The sequence below is a fragment of the Aquarana catesbeiana genome, linkage group LG05 (genome assembly GCF_042186555.1).
Source record: "Aquarana catesbeiana isolate 2022-GZ linkage group LG05, ASM4218655v1, whole genome shotgun sequence".
NCBI lineage: Eukaryota > Metazoa > Chordata > Amphibia > Anura > Ranidae > Aquarana > Aquarana catesbeiana.
Window position 1 is genome coordinate 605453858 of NC_133328.1, and position 21042 is coordinate 605474899.

The following is a 21042-nucleotide window of genomic DNA, read 5'->3' on the forward strand; positions in this document are numbered from 1 at the left end:
CTTTTGAGACTCCTGAAGAAGCTCTTTTGAAGCGAAACATGTAGAGCAGTAGCGTCTGTATTTGTTTATGAATTGAACAAGTGTTATAACAAGGAATCTTTTATCAATTTTTTATTGTCATAATAAAATGTATTGAAGTTTATCAATTGTAATCAATGTATTCTCTTGGCACCTTAAAAGTCCCGTGGTTTGTTCCTCCTCTCCTTTTTCATATGTTAAATTGGGATGTGGTGTCATAAGAAGTCAGAACAGTCCAGTGATTTGGTTTTTTATGTTTTATTGAGGGGAGTAAACTTGGATAGGAAATAGGGTATTATGGGATGCCCACTTGATCAAAGTAGTTGAAATCTTCAGGGACACAATTATATACAGTTTGTATATACATTTCTCCTTCTACCTCCAGCACAATCTTGCTTGTTGTCTCGTACCTAGTAGATGAGCCCGAACTGCAGAGGAAGGCCTCTCTTATGCCTCCGACTCAAGGCCGCTGGTAGAGTGAACAGGAGGCACAGGAGTGTGGAGTCGCACGAGTGCCTAGCAGGATCAACAGCAAGAGGATAGTCCAGAAGTCCAGTTGGCACTGTGCCAGGAGGTCAGCAGGCTGAAACTGGAACAGACTGGAGCAGCAGACTGGAACTAGAACAGCAGACTGGAACTGGAACAGCAGACTGCGGGGAGCTTCGCACTGGACGGGAACTCAGGAGGGTCAGACAAGCCAGGTCATACATAGACATGAGTATCAGAGCAAGGCAGAGGCAGGGTCACTGGAACAAACCGGGTTGGTATCAGGCGGGCAGCAGAAGGACCAGAGGAGCAGGCAGAAGCAACGTCAAGACAGGCAGGGGTCAGATGCAGGCAGATAACTGGGATAGTCAGAGGCAAGCCGGGTAATATACAGGAACAGTTCAGATATCAAGGAATACACTGGAACACTGTACAGCAAACAGCAAAGTTCCTGTGTGTCAGTCTGGTTTAAATAGCCCACCTGGCACTAGTGGGCACGAGCGCTCCCGTGCACGCGTGTGCATGTGCGTGCTCGCACATGCGCATTGGTGCCCACGATTGGGCATCAGCAAGTCTAGATCGCCTGTTACTGGCAGGATCTTCCTGACACTTGTAGAACTACATCTCCCAGGACCAGCTGGCACTGTTTGGATGATCAAACAAAGGCTCAGTTAGATTGGTAGCAAATGCCCTTTACAGGCAGGGACCACGGGCCCCTTTGGTAGAGTAGCAAAAAGTTCTAGTGCCCAGCTGTCCTCCTCCTGTGGCTACTGATTACAGCACCACCTCTTCCTGCACTGCCAGCCCACCTGGCTGGAGCTGCCTCTTTTACTAGCCCTCCTGACTAAGACTCCACAGTCCTCCCAGACTGACTCTGCATCCATCCCAGACTGCTCTCTTCCAGTCTTCTCAGGCTGCCTCTCAGTCCTCTTGACTGTAACACTCACCAGCCCACCTGGCTGTCTTCCTTCCTTGAGATTTGCCTGACAGTGTTCTGCTGCTGTCCTCCACTTTGCTCCCATGCCTCAGGTCAGGACACCTCTGTGTGTCATGAAGAGAGTCCCTTCCGCACCCAAGCCCAGGCATAGGGGCACCCGCCTAGACACCTTCAAGGGCCACCGACAGCCTAATACTCCATCTTACACCCGAACTCCACTGCCCCAGCTTGGCTGACCCTGAGTATTTGAGGGGGCTTTCCCCCTGCCAACCCATCTGATTGGTCAGGGTCCCTTTAGAATACTCCAGGCAGCTCCTTCTCTCCTCCACACCCATTCATCTAGATCCTTCGATTGGTTTATAGAAGTAGGGGGAGGTCTCAGAGATGCTGCCTGTGAGTCATCCAGCAATCCCTGAGTCACTCAACCCTGACCCAGAAAAACACACAGGCTTGGCTGCCAGCCAAGCCTGAACAATTTACCTACTCTAACAACAAAAATCCTAGCACTCTAGCAACACGGCTAGGGGTACTACACATTCTTCAGAAGAATTCTACTAAGTATGGAGTAAGTAAATGGAGAGGCCATCTTGGTAGAAAATTCCGAAGTCTGACCACTCTGTACTGCGAAAAGCCCCTTCTATGCTGACAATGAAATTGTTGCTTTTTAAGTACTCAGTAAAAGGTACTACAGTAGAGTGTAGATTTAAAGCAGAACTTTAACCGAACCACAAAACTGAGCAACGTACTGTATGTGTAAACAGATAGGCTAGGCTATCTGCAAATTGTTTTTCAGAAGCTTAGAATAAAAATTGCATTCAGTAATCCGTTAAGCGTCATCTTTAAATGAAGATAGCATCCTAATTTTTATAGCGTTTCAGACAACATAGTAGCCATGTGTACAATGAAAATCGATCTAACAGTGACTTCTTTCCCATCAACTCAGCCATGGTTCCTTATAACTCTTGGGTTCCTTTAGAGCAATGGTCTCCAAACTGTGGCCTGGGGGCCAAATTCGGTCCTTGGCTTGTCTTTATTCAGCCCTTGGGGAACTAATATTCACTCTGATATAAGGCACTTTTTCTCCCACTGACATCAACAAGGCAACATTGCTTCAACTGAAACCAACAGTGGGGCCTAATACCTACAGTAGTGCTTACCCCTGGAGGAGCCCCTGTGATTGGCGCCACTCAGCTACACCCCCACAGACACCAATGATGAAGGCACATTCCTTCCACTCTTCCACTGACACCAAGGATGAGGCACTATTCCTCCCATTAATACCAATGGGGCAGTATTCCTCCTCCTACTGGCTATGTAATTTTTTTACTTACCACCAAGCCTGGGGAATTATTTAACCCCACTGATGCTGGGGCATTTCCTACTTCCATTGGTCACAGTCTGGCCCCCCAAAGTCTAAAGAACACTAAACTGGCCCTTCGTTTGAAGCCCTAGAAGATGATAGGGGTTCATTGAGCAATGAACCATTTCTGCCTCACAGACAAGTAATCATAAGTAATGGAGATTCTTCCTACTAATCGCAAATGTGAGGAACATTCTTCCTAATGACCATAACACCAATGTATCATGAGCTGTAAATACTGTATAGTCATTATTAGCAGGTGTTCCCTCAGACAAGAAAGGTATTTCAAGGGTTCTTCCATGTTAAAAAGGTTGATAAAGGCTACTCTAAACTACTGAGAAGTGATTTGCAACACAACTACGGGGCATAAAAGCAGTATGAAAATGTACTAGCGATTTTATTTTAAGGTTACACTTTAGAGGAAAGTATATTGGCTTAACTTAAAATTCCATTTTCATATGTTCACTGTATATTTAGTTTGCTCCTGTGTGTGTAAAATATCTTGGGTGATTTTCTCTTGCGCTGGAGAGACCTGACCACAAATGCCTGCTCTGCCTGCAGAGAGGTGTCCTGCGTTTGCTCTGACTCTGTGGTTTCTATCTGAAGGAAGCAGCGGGATTTGCTGAGAGTGCTGATGACTTTCCTGCAGTAGCAGATGCTGACCCTGGAATGTGTGTGTTTCCTGACTGCTAACTGCTAGGCAATGCCAAAACTTTAAGTTGCCATACATTGCCTAAATCCACTCCAGCCGAATGCAGAAACTGGTCAAGAGTCTGAGAATTAAACAATTGCTTATTAGAGCACACAGACAAAAACAGCTTGTGCGATGGATGTTGACCCGTCAGAATGCTATGTGGAAATTTCAAGGAAGGTGTTAACTCTGTATGTGCTGCTTATCTTGGTCAGTCAACGCTGTAGCTTGAACCTTGGGTAACCAACCTTGGCCCAGTTTCAGAGAATATTTTGATGTCTGGTATTCTGCATCAGACTACAGTAGCTGTGTATGAGTACCCAAACAATTCAAAGCTACCTGCTGTTCATGTATATGTATATATTATTATGCTTGCAACCTCTATCTGGCCAACTACACTATACGACTACAACTAAACTCATATCTCAAAATTAGACACTATTTCTCCTCTTTATCCTTGGACAGACCTACCCCTCACCTTGGACAGACCTACCAAATTCAAAATACACTTGCGCCCAGGGACCTTATCAGCTCCACCTAATTTTCACCATTTATAAATTACTACATGAAGCTACCCCCCTTACCGCAGATCTCAATTCCTACATGCAGAAATGGTCTCATGTTTTACAGAGACCCATTCCCCTCCCTTGTTGGGAAAAAGATATGGACATCTGTTTCTAAGTCATCTAGATGTGTGGTGCAGAAACTGCTGTCAAGATATTAATATTTTGGTACAGAAGCCCTGAAGTCCTACACCACCACGACTCCTCCATTTTTCACTTATGCTGGCGATGTGGTTCGGATATGGATTCACATTTCCATATCTTTTGGCAATGTCCACTGATACAACCCTTTTGGGCTAATGTGATGTCCCTCCTTCGAGCTCTGTTTAATGTACCTCTACCGTTAGACCTGGTGGGCCTCCCCTTCCCAGGTCTGAAAAAGCTGGTTAAACAGTTGCCCTCCCATGTCTTAATGGCTGCATGAAGAGCCATTCTGTGTTGGTTATCGGTGGAACTGCCCTCATCTTCACTACTTTTGACTATTGATACTCAAATTTGCAGAATGGAGTACCTCACTGCTTTTGCCAATAACACTTTACCACAGTTCAATAAAATGTGAAAAGTGTGGGACCAGTCCGACCATGGGACTCCATCAATTACACCCTGAGTTTTTGTTTTTACTGCTTCCACCCTCCCCTGAACCACCCCCCTACCCCCAAAAATTTTCAGTTCTCTTCTTTCCCGCACCCCCCTCCCTATGGTATTTCATATAGATTCTGCCACCCCCTCTTTGTCCCTAATCTCTCACATTGCTGAGTATACAGTATACTATTTTTCTTGTTTTTCATACTAATTCTGTATATGGCCTGATCCTGTCTGTCAATTTCTTTTGGAATTGTTACCCTTTGTTTAATATGTCTTAAGGTTGTTACCACAATGTTAAGACTTTCTTTTATAGCTGTGATACTGTAATCGGTGTCTTCTTTTGAAAACGTTAATAAATATAAAATAAAGTTTTAAAAAAAACTAACCATGATGGAAAGAACCCCATCCTCCGTTCTCCTCTTCACATCCCCAGTCACTCTCTCTCTCCTTACCTACTTTTTTCTTCCTTCCCTTTTTCTTTCTTGCTTCAACTGAAACCAACAGTGGGGCCTAATACCTACAGTAGTGCTTACCCCTGCAGGAGCCCCTGTGATCGGCGCCACTCAGCTACACTCCCACTGACACCAATGATGAAGGACAAAATAAAATTGAACTAAAGGGTCAGTCCATACAAAACTGATATTTCAGTGTTAGGTAGATACCAGAGAGTCAACCCACATAGCAGATTCTTATATCTCTGGCATTCTGTAGGTGAGATATCTGCGACCGAGTTTCTGAATCTCCACGCCTGCTGCTGTTATTCTTTCTGCTGAATTTGTTTTATATTACAGAGAGTGTAACAGGAAGAGCCAGAATATCCCGAGGTAGGTGGGAACATCTAGAACTGCCAGTTGGGCAGGAACAGTGCTAGGTGCTATGATAGTGAGATCTTATCAATGTAACACGCTAAGGAATATAAAAATCCAGCAGAAAACTCAGTGACCCAGGCTTATCCCTGTCAGTAGTAAACGGTTTGTCTCAACCCTCTGGCTGCTACATCTGCAGGATATCTTGTTCTGTTGAAAAAAACAGGCTTACTGGCTGGATCACCAGGTGAGAATAAAAAAAATAAAGCCTAAGAAAGAAAACAAACGCAACCACCACATCTAAGAATTGGTAAGCTTCAATATAATAAATTTTTGCTTTTGGATTTAACACTGCTTTAAAAAAAATGTGCCATTACTGCTGGGATGGCTGAAGGATGCATATATGTCATTAAAGCGGAGTTCCACACAAAAATGGAACTTCCGCTTTTCGGAACCCTCCCTCCCTTCCGGTGTCACATTTGGCACCTTTCAGGGGGGAGGGGGGTGCAGATACCTGTCTAAGACAGGTATTTGCACCCACTTCCGGCATAGACTCCCATGGGAGTCTATGCCTCTTCCCGTCCCCGCCGCGCTGTCTGCTGGGAACACACAGCTCCCAGGAGAGAGCGGGGACCACTTGGGACGCGCAGCGCGACTCGCGCATGCGCAGTAGGGAACCGGGAAGTGAAGCCGCAACGCTTCACTTCCTGATTCCCTCACCTAGGATGGCGGCGGCAGCTGCCGAGAACCGAGCGGGTTCTCGGCGTCCCCTGCCGACATCGCTGGACCTCGGGACAGGTAAGTGGCCATGTATTAAAAGTCAGCAGCTGCAGTATTTGTAGCTGCTGGCTTTTAATATTTTTTTTTTTTGGCGGTGTGGGTGAACCCCCGCTTTAACTATTTTCAGTATATAGTTAAAAGGCTTTTTTGTCCGGACACTTCCTTCTTCTAAACTTTGGATGGGGACATTCTCTGGAAAGAGTTGGTGCTGGGTAAGGCTGCTATTGGGGTCCATTATCATAAGGCCTGAAGCAGGTATAGGACAGACTACTTCAAGGGTGCTTGTTAGGCTAGGTTGGAGGTCTTCTAGGGTTTTTTTCACAATGACAGAATCCAATGGGTACCCAGGTGAGGGTCCCTTTTCCATAGTACCCTGGAAGGTCTACCCCTCCTACAGTATGTCTGTGCAGAAATGAGTTAAAGAATGCACTTTTGCTCCCCCATTACTTGGTTAGCTGTACACTTAGAGGACATGCAACCCACACAACCAATCTAAGCACCTTTTTTTTTTACTTTAGAGTAGTCTGAACAGTTAAATATGTTTTATATGGGCCAATGCTCTTTGAACATGGCTCTTGACCCTATTGAATTATTGTCCTTTGCAGTCATCACCCCATGAGGTACCCTACAGCTGGTTTTCACCGATATTTACACTTCATTATTGTATGTACACAAGGCCAGACCAAGGGGTAGATGGCTTTACATGGGTCTTTCTGCAGGAGGGTGGAGCAAAAAGGACAGGACCTGCAATCTATACTGCTGAAGGAGCTCATAGCTCATGGGGATTAGGGCGCATTTTCCTTTTTTTTTTGCCTTGGGTGCTAAAGAGCCTTTTCCCAACATTGTATGCACAGCAGGCACCCATACAGTGCTGGATTACCAAATAAACAGAGTAGGCACCAGCCTATGGGGCCCATGCCGTTTAAGGGCCATGTGACAGTGGATTAAAAAAATATTGATTTGATCTTGGGAGAATATTACAATGAAGCTTTTTTTTCAATTGTTTACAAAAGATTGAAAAATGAATCAACTGAAAGAAATGAGAACTTTACATTAAAGACTCTATAGAGAAAATACTGTAGTAATGTAATGTAACCAATAACAATGTAAAGTACATAAACCATGGACACCAGGTTCACACATTACAGTTTGTCTTTTAAAAGCTTATCTTCTTTCAGCAGTCAGTTTGTGAAAAAATTTGGTGCACCTACATACATGTAATTTACAGTAGTGATGGTCACCTCCATCCATCTCCATCTAGCGGCCGACGTATACACTACTCAGTTCAATGTCATCCCACTAGAGCATGTGCACAAGAAACCACCAGAAACCTACAAGGGGGCACCAAGGTTTCAACTGCCTAGGGGCCTCCACAGAGTCGCACTTATACCTTCCAATTTTCAGAGATGAGAAAGAAGGATATATTATGGCACAAATTCGGCAAAGGAGACTCCCCTGTCATGCTCACTTTACATAGAAGAATTAATTCACAAATAATTTTTGGTTGAACCCACAAGTGCTTTTTTTCCCTCTGCTTTTCCTTTTTACTGGCTTTACAAAATAAATCAATTAGAGCTTGGATAAAAGGCCTAGTAAAGCAGAACAATGGATAGTCTTGTAGTGCCATAGGGGCATGGAAGAGGAACTCCAGCACATGGTGCGTAGGCAGGTATTGGACACACACAGCAATGTCAGATACCTGCACTGGTTAACGACCATCAATACAAAGTTGTTTTAAGACATGGGACGCTGAAAATGTAACCATAGATGCTCTTCTTTTACAGGCTGCCATTAATTCATGTTGGAGCTCTTCATAGCAGAGTCTTTTTAATGAAATAAACGTACCGTAGGTTGTTTCGATTAACATGGAGACTGATACAGCAGAAGCTGCATTTTAATGTCATTTAATATTTTTTTAAACAAATGTGAAATTGTTGGCCAAGTTTATATATGGGGCTCTGCCAATGCTGTCTAAAACTATACACAGTTCCCCGCAGTAGGCTTCCAAACCTGTCCAAAATCATTTATTTTAATATGTTAGGCTGAAAATTGTGGAGAGAAAACAAGCTGTGTGATTGGAAATAATAGAATCCGCGTCTTGCAGGATGCCGGATACCTAATCCATACTTACAGGGATGTTAAAAATATTCTCAAAAACAGCCTTTTTCCACCATAGATATTGCTGACCCGAGCCGGGGTGGGAATGCAGCTGGCATTATGTTATGCCGTGGCGGCAAAGAAGCTCAGGCATTAAAGGTATGTGCCAGTCAAAATAGAAAAATAAGCCTTGAAATGGATACAGGGACCAACGCCTACCTGCTCAGATTTTATCAGGTATCAATCCACCCTGCGGCCTTTTATTGATAATTAGGTGATCTGAGAACCCCAGCTTGTGATGCAGGATGGGAAATCTCAAACACAGCCATTCCAGGTTCATTGCTGTTTCCTCACATATAGAAACTCTAAAGGCAAAAATACATTTTAGTACTATGAAACTTCTCCCAGCTACCAATAAGATGCAAGCCTGTCTTGGAAGTTTGGAGGAATGAACAAAATGAAAAGTTCACTTGAAAGTACAACCTTCATCTTCTACATTGGTGTACACCTTCCCCTTCACTTCCTTCCTCCATCGCAGCCAGATGTCCAAACACCTGTGTAAGCTCTGTGCCAGATGAAGTCGGAACTTATACAGGCCCAAGGACTTCTCTCCCCCACATGACACTGCACCCTATGATGCTCATACAGTAGTAAAATCAAGAGTAGTCACAAATATAATAAAATAGTAAAGAAAAAATAATAATACTATTATTTCACTATTATTTAATGTTTTCTATTTCTTCTATTTCATGACTTTTCCTGATTTTACTACTCTTTATGAACATAATATTAATATTCTGTAGTGCCAATGTTGTATATCATGTATACATTAATTATATATTTTTATATAGACTATTGTATCTTATTTCTCAGCCCTGATGAGGGAGGAAGATCTAGCCCCTGAAACGCCCTGGCATTTTCTTCTGACATGAGGACATGAAGTAGTAAAGATATTTGTGTACTCTTGCACTCTCAGCCTTTCTACATTCTTTACTGTCAGTAGAGTAAGACTTGAGAAATCTCCTTTTTCATAGCATGGGAAAGCATTAGAACGTCTCACAACATTTTTATTGCTAACTGTAGCATCTTGCTATCCTGATGATACAGTATCCATGTTCTCCACTTGCATCAGAGGGACACAAACCTCCGAACGGTGCCAGAGGTGAATGTTGTATTCCAAGAAAAGTTACATAGTTGCATACTTAGTCAGGTTGAAAAAAAGACACAAGTCCATCTAGTTCAACCATAAAAATAAATAAATAAATAAAAAATAATATCAAACAGTCCCATGTACCCAATCCTATACCCGCAGTTGATCCAGAGGAAGGCGAAAAATCCCAGCAAAGCATGATCCAATTTTCTACAGCAGGGGAAAAAATTTCTTCCTGACCCCCAAGAGGCAATCAGATTTTCCTTGGATCAGCTTTACCTATAAATATCAGTACCCAGTTATATTGTGTGCATTTAGGAAAGAATCCAGGCCTTTCCTAAAGCAATCTACTGAGCTGGAAAGAACCACCTCTGGAGGGAATCTATTCCACATTTTCACAGCTCTTACTGTGAAGAAACCTTTCCGTATTTGGAGATGAAATCTCTTTTCCTCTAGGTGTAAAGAGTGCCCCCTTGTCCTCTGTGTTGACTGTAAAGTGAATAACTCAACACCAATTTCACTATATAGACCCCTTATATATTTGTACATGTTGATCATATCTCTCCTTAATCTCCTCTTCTCAAAAGTGTTGTTATATTATTTCCCAGCCCTGATGAAGGAGTAGTATTGAACCTTGAAATATGTTGGATTTCTCTTTTGACCTCTTGTCAAGTGCAATATAGATTTACTTGACTCACATTAAATTTTTGATGCTCTCATCCATTCTACATCCTTTACTGTTAGTAGAGAAAGACATGAGAAATCTCCCTAACGGGGGGCACAGACAAAAAAAGAACATTTTAGCAGAGTGGGGAAGGGTTAGAACGTCTCACAATATCTTTATTGCTATCTGTGACATCTTCCTGTCCAGATGACAACCAAACCCTCCACTTGCATGAGCATCAGACGGGCACAAACCCCTAAAAGGTGCCAGGGGTGAGCATTGTAAGTGAACGTTTGTGACTCTCTCATCCTTTTTACATTCTTTAGACCAGCTTTTTCCAACCAGGGTGTTGTGAACCCTGGGGTGCCTTCTGGGTTCTTCAGGGGTGCTTAGGCGAAATGTCTAAAAATTTACCAAAATTGTCGAAAAGCTGGCAGGTAGATCATGCCTGCCGTTTTAGTTACACAAAGCCACAGGTTTTTATTTTGCAACATTACAACCTTGGGCACAATGCAGGCCAGCTGTTGGCTTCCTAACAACAGAATGGCATCACAGTTTGATAAGGAAGACATTAGGCCCCTGAGGACATCCTTGTTTGCCCTTCCTCTGCCCCTCTCCGTCAGCACTGGTGTCAAAATACCTGAGTGAGGAAAAGAGTGAGAAGAGTAATGGTGGAATACTAGTCAGTACCAGTGTGCAAAGGTGTATTTCTCACCTTTAGAGCCCTTTCACACTCAGGGCGCCCGGACGTTGGCGGTAAAGCGCCACTATATTTAGTCGACGGTAAAGCAACGCTATTTTTAGCAGCGTTTTACCGCCGTTTTAGGGGCGGTTTTCGGCCACTAGCAGGGTGCTTTTAACCTCCGCTAAAAGCTTCGGTGGTGCTGCCCATTGATTTCAATGGGCTGGGGTGCTTTAGGAGCGGTGTATACACCGCTCCTAAAGTGCCTCAAAGAAGCTGCTTGCAGGACTTTTTTTGATGTCCTGCCAGCACACAGCTCCAGTGTGAAAGCCCTCGGGCTTTCACATTGGAGTGACAGGAGAGGTGCTTTACAGGCGCTATTTTTAGCGCTATAGCGCCTGTAAAGCATCTCAGTGTGAAAGGGGTCTTAATGCTGGGTGTCCTTCATGTGTAGAGACCACTACATTATGTAAAATTAATAGTTTTGTTTTTACATTTTAGAATGGGGTGCCTCGAGATTGTACAGAATTTTAAAATTTGAAATTTCTCGTTGAGAAATACTGCTTTGGACTACTCTGGAGACTACCAAGGATATCCCTGTTAATAGACAACTGCCTCTTAAATTTGCATTCAAGCCCCATCCTTCCTACTTTTGGGTCCAGTGCTCTATCAGCATGTCTGTTTGGATTTAATTTAATGTCTACTTGGATTCCGAGCCCCATCCTTCCTACTTTTGGGTCCAGTGCTCTATCAACATGTCTGTTTGGATTTAATTTAATGTCTATTTGGATTCCAAGAACCATCCTTCCTACTTTTGAGTCCAGCGCTCTATCAACATGTCTATTGAAACCCTGACAATTATGCCGTGTACACACGGTCGGACTTTTTGGCTACAAAAGTCCAACAGCCTGTCCGACAGACTTTCGATGGACTTTTGGCGGACTTTTGGCGGACTTGCGGAAGACTTTCTTACAAACGGACTTGCCTACATACGATCACACAAAAGTCCGACGGATTCGTACATGATGATGTACACCAGACTAAAATAAGGAAGTTGATAGCCAGTAGCCAATAGCTGCCCTAGCGTGGGTTTTTGCCCGTCGGACTAGCACACAGACGAGCGGATTTCTGGGTCCGGCGTAGTTACGACGTAAAGATTTGAAGCATGTTTCAAATCTAAAGTCCGTCAGATTTGCGGCTGGAAAAGTCCGCTGAAAGTCCGGGAAAGCCCACACACGATCGGATTGTCAGCCAGCTTTAGTCCGTCGGCGTCCGTCGGACTTTTGTAGACGAAAAGTCCGATCGTGTGTACGCGGCATAAGGCCCCTTTCACACAGGCGGATAGAATTCAGCTTTTAGCTGCGGTTAGATGAAGTTATCTACCGCACCTCACACAATGCTTTCCATGGCCCCATTCACACACTGCGTTTAGCGACGGTTTCGTTACATGGGTTTTGTGCAGTTAGAAAAAATAAAATTGACTGCATCCAGGACCGATTTATTGCAGCTATCTGTACATAACTGCAGTTAATTTGGACTATTTCACCTGCGGATAGCAGCGGCAACCAGGAAAGAAAAACAACAGGAAGCACATCAGAAATGGCAAGATTGTTCCACCGCAACTAAACGCAGCCGCATGTAAACGTACGTAATCGATGCTAATCGCAATGTACAACTCCAAGTGATCGATGTGCTCTTGGAATTTCAAAATAACAAAACATGCGTTTAACAGCAGCAGGACAGCCGCCCGTGTGAAAGAGGCCTAAGTGAGGAGAATTGTCACCAATAGGTACAAAACCTGACAGTCCCTAACCCTTCCCCGCCCTGTCCAAAACAAAATACATTTTGGCAGGGGTGTTTCTTGCATTTTGCCCTCTTCCTCTAATGAACAGATTGTAATGATAGCATCCATTCACATAAACAAATCCTGTTTATCAAAAGAACAAAGACGTCTCCTCATATGAAATCAAATTTTTACTTTTGAACCTTTGCCAAAACAAGCTTGATTCTTAAAAATGGTGAAATGAATTGATGGCACCGTTTCATAGAAGTACCTTTTCTGACTTTTTTCATGTTTCCTCTGTGTTTGTTTTGGAGCCGTTGTCCTGTTTTATTTGAGTTTCAGACCAGGAGAGGAATGGCTGCAGATTCTGGCACGGAGAAGTTAATCAGCTTGACATTAAAACCTGAAGTATGTGGTTATGAGAGAGGAGCTTGGAGACATAAGCAGGGTGGGAGCTCTGCTGTTGGTACAAACTTAGCTGCTTGTACAGATGGAGCAAAAAGACACACGGGGCCAATGTCTTCCGGAAACGTTACTAATGACACATCTGGGATATAAGATTTGGCTTCCACGGACTAAATTGTTGCTTCTTTCCTTCACAGTGTTATTGAAGGCGATTTTTGAGATTTATTTAAGCTTGTCTTGTCTGTTTCATAGATCTTAAAGTGTATGTCCAGCTGCAGGGATGTAGTATTATTGCAACATTTCTTTTTGTATTTTTGTGGGATTCTGTAGTTAGCTGTGGGCTACAGTCAGACTATCTGTACCTCAGCAGGAGTGGTGTCTAGACGTACAATGTATTTTCTCAGTCGCTTGCTGTCTGAGCTTCCTCCAGCAGGGTGTGCTGGAGAGTTATCATTATATGTTATGAATGTTTGATGACCTAGCCTACTAGCAGATTTGGTGGGCCCGGTGATGCATGCTCAAAGAGCTGTTAAATGTTTAGGACACTTTCTAGTCTGTGTGTTCCCTTAGCTCTTCCTTATCTCCAGCAGAATACAATGAATAGTGTTGCTAGCTATAGCCGGCTGCACTGATCATTCATGAAAAACCTGACAGGCTGGTTGTACACAAGTTGATCGATAGAATCACATGTGTACATCCAGCCTGCCCAAAAATGTATTGAAATTTGGCCATTCCCTGCTGAATCGGCTGAATTTTGATCCATATATGGCCGATCGTAGTCTCTCTGTCCCTGTACACTATGTTGGCTGGATACAGAACCTTGGCAATTGAGTTGCAAGTTGTATGTCAAACTTTGTTTTTCAAAGCAGAACAAAATGGTAAGGTTCCTGTGTATACATCCCACTCAACCTGCCACTTAGCGCATCTCCTTTGTGGAGGACAGCTGCAGTCTGTTTCCTTCAGGTTCGGCATTCTTGGACTCCAGCAGCAATTATCTTCAGGAAAACTAAGAGGGGAGATCCCAGTTCATTTCCAACCCCTAGACTCCAGAAACCTGAAGATAGATACATACTCACAGGGCAAGGGCATAGATCGCATTTCACTGATGTATCGTCAGTAGAAATCACTGCCTTCATGTTCCTCCGTGCTGCTGCTATTCAGGATCACTGCAGGCTGCACACTGACAAGAGCTGACAGGCTACTTCTCCCTCACGTGTATCATCACTAGACACGTGACTTTTTCAAAGGTCCAAAGGTGTCTAGTGATGATACGTGTGAGGGAGAAGTAGCCTGTCAGCTCTTGTCAGTGTGCAGCCTGCAGTGATCCTGAATAGCAGCAGCACAGAGGAACACGAAGGCAGTGATTTCTACTGACCATACATCAGTGAAATGCGATCTAGATCTTTTACATCATGTGAGTGGATCTATTGGGCTCTTTGTTAACTTTATTTAGTAGAAGTTATGTGCGCAATGGTCTTGTCCCACTTTTGTATTTCATGTGGGGGAAAGCATATGAACAGGAGAAGTGGAGATTAGATGAGCCTAGCCAGTGGATGTAAACCTATCCTCTGCTGATTAATCCAGACTCAGTAAGCCTTGTTTAAACACAGATAAGAGGTATCTTCTAACCTGCAAAGGAATCACCTTTTCAAGTAAGGTGTATGGGAATCCACACAATTGTAATCCTTTTATAATTGTTACCAACTACATATTTATTGAATAAATCTGTTTTAATATATTTTTCACTCTATTTTTTCACCACCTTTTTCCACATATTTTTGTTTGTTTATTATTTCACAAGAACAAATGGTGAACTAACTTTTGGATTTGTATTCCGGGAGGTCTCCAATTAGACTTTCACAGCAGACTTTTCAACACATTGTATTTATATTTATTTATATTATGCTAATCACTGTTCAAGTTTTTGTATAGTTTGTAACAAACTATCCACAAGTAGAATGTGACCTGTCAGCACATTGAATAGTAGGATATCCTATAGATATTACAAGCGCATCACTTTATCTATTTAATTATTTATAAGTGGGGTGTCACTGAATGATTGCAGCTGCAGTATCTGGATATTTGAACTCTTTTTTATATATCAGTTTTTTTATATATTCGTTTATTTATTCATTTATTTTTTACACTACTTTGTACAACATTTTACAGTTTTATAAATTCACTTTAGCGCTTGAGTACCTTAACACTTTTATTTACAAGTTTACATTATCTATTTTTGTTTTGACTATTTTATGATCAGATTTAGCATTTGATAAATGTTTTTATGTCGGTGAAGTTTTGTGTTGATTGCTCTTTAACTACAGGAGTTTTGTGTTAGATGTTCGGTTTGATATACGCCTTTAAATAGCTTGTATTTTGAGCATTTCAATTGTTGTGAACAGTGGCGGCTGGTGCTCAAAATTTTTGGGGGGGCGCAAACAAACTGAAAAATACTGAACCCCCCCTCCCATCAATTACAGCCTCACTGTGCCCATTAAATGCAGCCATTGTGCCCATCAAACGCAGCCAGGCGTGCCCATCATGTGCACCCACTTGTGCCCATTAAATGCAGCCACTTGCCCATCAAATGCAGCCACTTGTGCCCATCATCATATGCAGCCACTTGTGCCCATCATATGCAGCCACTTGTGCCCATAAAATGCAGCCACTGTACCCATCATATGCAGCCACTTGTGCCCATCATATGCAGCCATTGTGTCCATCAAACGCAGCCATTGTACCCATCAAACGCAGCCACTTGTGCCCATCATCATATGCAGCCACTTGTGCCCATCATATGCAGCCACTTGTGCCCATAAAATGCAGCCACTGTACCCATCATATGCAGCCACTTGTGCCCATCATATGCAGCCATTGTGTCCATCAAATGCAGCCATTGTACCCATCAAACGCATCCATTGTGCCCATCAAATGCAGCCACTTGTGCCCATCAGACGCAGCCACCTGTGCCCATCAAATGCAGCCACTTGTGCCCATCAAATGCAGCCACTTGTGCCCATCAAATGCAGCAACCTGTGCCCATCATATGCAGCCACCTGTGCCCATCATATGCAGCCACCTGTGCCCATCATATGCAGCCGCCTGTGCCCATCAAATGCAGCCACCTGTGCCCATCAAATGCAGCCACCTGTGCCCATCAAATGCAGCCACCTGCGCCCATAAAAAGCAGCAACTTGCCCATCAAATGCAGCCACTTGTGCCCATCAAATGCAGTCACTTGTGCCCATCAAATGCAGCCACTTGTGCCCATCAAATGCAGCCACTTGAACATCAAATGCAGCCACCTGTGCCCATCAAATGCAGCCAACTGTGCCCATCAAATTTAGCCACCTAAGCGCCATACATCTAATAGGGTGGCCTGGCGCTCTGGCCAATCAGGATGATTGGCGGGGAGGAAGGTTAGTGTCAAAATAGCGAAAATTAATTTGCTATGGTCAATTTGGTGGGATCAGGGTGCACTCTCTGCGCCCCGAGCCCACCCTATTTTGAAGCCTATTAGAACCCCTGGCTCTAATCAGATGCTTCAAAAAATACAACCCCCTCCCACCCCCACCATAGGAATCCATGCCTCCGGCGTCCTGAAAGGGGCCGGGCGCATGGACGGGGAGGCGGCGCCCATGCGCCCACAGTGCACGGGCCGCCACTGGTTGTGAACAAGCATGGTTCTTTTCGTGTGAAACGCGTCAACTGATCATCATTACAATGTTGTCTGGCTCATGACAATAAAGAAATTTCTACAGCATCTTTTGGATCCAAGCTTGCGATCAATTTTTTCTTCTCTTCTGGAATACTAATTGGCTCCTGTCTAAGTTGGCCATTGTATGTGATGCGTATGTATGCATGTGAGATAGGGACCTTAGATTGTAAGCTCCTTAACTACAGGGAGTGATGTGTTATTACAATTGGTAAAGCACTGCCTAAATTATTGGCGCTATATAAATACCTGGCAGAGCTATCAATCATCCTCCCATTCTCCATTCTTAGATCCTGTTTCATTCATAGAAGCTGTAATACTGCTTCTATTAATGAAGCAGCTTGGCGGAAAAAGTGGGCATAGTCGAGCTCTCTTGATGAGAGCCTGTGACATCCCCTTAGTTGTTTTAACCCCTGCCGTACTGGAAGATTATAGCAGCTGGGGTGGGGGGGTCATGGACAGAGATAGATTTCTAACAAACGTTTGTAAACTTGTGGACAGTCTGTTAATTGCAGCCTATTTAAAATATGCGTAAAATATCCATAAAAATATGGCTGCAGGCCAACTTTGGAACTGTGCATGTGCAGTTCCAAAGCCGGCTAGGCTTGGGCAAGCTTGGACATGCTCAGCCATTTTTCAGCCGGGCGGGTGCATGTGCAGTGATGAATGAATAGCAGCACATCAGCGGGCACAAATACCGACCCAGGATCCCAACCCACATCATCCATCCAAGGTTGGAGCTTGGACTGGGCGGTCGGCCTACCCCGCCCGCATCCATGCACTCTGCCACTGTGAGCACGGGCAGCTTCTTCTGGACTGCTGGAGAAGGACAATGGAACTGGTGCTGCTATGGATGGACTTGCAGAGGCACAAACAGGCCAGCAGACAGTTACAGTGGACTGACAAGAGTCAGCAGGCACTGGTGAGATTTTATGTCCTCCACTGCCTCTAACCATCGCCTATATCATGTTCTCCGCAGCCTCTAACCATTTTCTGTATCATGTCATATGTATCGCAGCCTTTCAACCATCACCTGTATATTGTCTTCCGCAGCCTCTAACCATCTCCTGTATCATGTCCTCCACAGCCTCTAACTATCTCTGGAGAGGGGAATATAGGATAAAACCAGAGTCACCAAGCTGGAGCCTGGAGAGGACCGTCTGAGCCCTGTACTATGCACCTGAGAGGAGGTCAGTGACAGTGCCACAAGGTCAGTTGGGGGGGGTCACTGATGTAGGGGAGGGTGAATACAGTAAGGTAAGAGGGGACACTGATATAAGGGTTCCCCCTTATATCAGTAACCCCCTCTTACCTTAGTGTATTCCCTCTGCGGAAGGTGGTGTGTGGCCTCCACAGTCACATCACATCAGAGTTCATGGCGTTCCCCTTTACATCAGATTCTGCAGGATTCCCCCTTACAGTGCAGGGGGGGGACTCTGCAGACCCTAATGTGAAGGGGAACTCAGATGTAAAGGAAATGTACATCGGAGTACCACTTTACAACAAGGTCGGCAGCATTCCCCCTTATATCTTATCCCCCCATGTTGAGGGCATGCGGCCTAGTATGGTTCAGGAGGGGATGGGGGGCGCTCGCTCGTCCCCTCCCTTTCCTGACCTGCCGGGCTGCATGCTCGGATAAGAGTCTGGTATGGATTTTGGGGGGATTCCCACGCCATTTTTAAAAAAAAATGTTGGCATGGGGGTCCCCTCCGAATCCATACTAGACCCAAGGGCCTGGTATGAACCTGGAGGGGACCCCACGCTGTTTTGTCTCTCGATTTTTTTTTTTTTTTTTCCCGGCAATTCTTTTTTTTTTACATTGAACGGGAAGCCCGCTGACAACTGATGACTCATCGGTTGTTAAGGATGCGGCAGCTGGCTTCCCGCAAATCGTGGTAAAATCCCTGTAAAAACGCATATCAAAAAACGCGGCAAGCAAAAACGTTTAAAAGCAACATGCATAGATATGAATCGAACCTTAAGGTCTTTAAAATACCAGGACAGTGCAAACCCCCGTCAAAAGAAACTTTTTTGGGAAAATAGACAGTCCAAGGTATTTTAGTAAGAGGATTTACATCATCATATGACTGCTGTGGCAGTGATCAGGGACATTGACTGGTGACAGTATGTTAAAAAAATTAATGAAATTAATTTTTATTCAATTTTATAAAAAAAAAAAAATTCTTTTGTTAATATTTATTTTTTATTTTTCTTACTATTTTTTTTTTTTTTTTAACATACTTTCATCAGAGTAGTTCGATGTCAACATAGTGACACTGCACTACTCTGGGGGGAGGTGATCATGATTATTTTATTTTTAAATTTTGATTGCTGTTAAATTTGAGATCCAGATCTCAAATTTTGTGCGACAGAAATTCGATGGAAAATGTCCGATGGAGCCTACACACGGAAAATCCGACTGTGTGTACGGGGCATTACAGCAATAATCATTGTAACAGCAATGTTTTGAACTGTCATGAATGGGTTACATTCATAACAGCTGTGATTTACTATTGTGTGCTGTGATTGGCCCACAGCTATCACATGGTACAGGGTACCACTGTGGCCCAGGTACCATGAGATAGCTGTGGGACAATCAAAGCATCACTATAGGAAATACAGCTGTTATGAATGAATTTCATTCATAACAGCTTTGTTGACATTGTGATCATGTGATCCGTTGGACACAGCGGCTGCTCCCCGCTAACCTGAAAGAGGCAGGATGATGTACGAGATCCTGCCTGCCTTTGCTGCCCTGCCACAGTAAATGTGCTGTGGCTGGGCGGTGTGCTGTTAAAGTGATTGTAAACCATCATTTCTATTTTTCTTTTAATGAAATTCCAAACATGTCATACTTGCCTGTGGTTTGCACAAGGCAGCCCAGATCCTTCTCTTTTCGGGTCCCCCCACTGGAGCTCTTGCCCCCCCCCCCCCCCACTAGCCTACAGCATAGCAGGCCGCTTGCTATGGGGCACCCTTGCGGGCTCGCAACCAAGCAGGTTCTGTGTGTCCATAGACACACAGAGCATGACTCAGCCCCATCCCCTGCTCCCTCCTTACTTGCTTTGATTGACATAAGAGGGAGCCAATGGCTCCTGCTGCTGGCTCTGAGCATATGTGGAGGCAGAGAGACGCTGCTCTTGTGCATGTCATGGGATTAGGATCAGGCTCAGGTAAGCATTTAGGGGAGCTTGTGGGGGGAGGGTCTCTCAGGTGGTTTTTGCAGAGATTGCATTAAGGTAAAAAATCGTCAGCCTTTAGAACCACTTTAATACCTTACCCTTTACAGATGATGTAGATGTCCTCACTACCACTACTTCATGTCATATTCCGAGTCCCCGCTGCACACAGGGGAAAGGCACAGTTGGATACAATCTAAATATCAACTGATGTAAAACAAAGTGTTTCTCCAGATGACATCAAGAACAATAAGTTGTCTTTGACATTCGTGGTGTTTCCTGTACCATATCCTCATTGCTGGCCACAAGCCAACATCCACTGAGCGGAAACATTTCTATTTCTTTCAAAGGAGTGAAGCAAAAGGAGACCATTGCTCTCACTTAAAGTAAACCTGTACACAATTACAAGGCCATCTTTAATATTGATTGGGCCCTGGGCAAACATTTTCTTGGGCCCCCCATTCTGAGACATACAAAAAATAGCAGGTACTCCAAATCAGTTTACTGCAGCAGATCACACAGGGATTGCAATTGGTTGCCAGTGATTACGGCCCAAGCTTACCGCTCACTGGCTGGTTGCTAGAGGTTTCAACACATCATTTCTGCTTGCCGATTGGTTGCTAGAGGTTACTGCACATTATTAGCGCTCACTGATTGGTTGCTAAGGGTTACAGCACATCATTACCACTTACGGATTGGTTGCTAGAGATTACAGCAGATCACTACTGTTCCCTGATTGGTTGCTACATGTTAATGCACATCATTACCACTCCCTGAGCAGTGGAGCAATCCCAATAAATTGAGCAAGTAAAGCAGCACATTAATACACATATTACAGGAGAGGGTCAGAGAGTGCAGACATACTGCAGTAGAGGGTCGGAGACTGCAAACATACTGCAGGAAAGGGTCGGAGACTGCAAACATACTGCTGGAGAGGGTCAGAGAATGCGGACATACTGCAGGAGATGACCTGAGACTGCGGACATGCTACAGGAGACAAATCTGAGACTGCGGACATGCTACAGGAGACAATCAGAGACTGCGGATGTACCACAGGAGACAATCAGCGACTGCGAACATGCTACAGAGACTGCGGACATACTACAGGGGACAATCAGAGACTGCAGACATGCTACAGGAA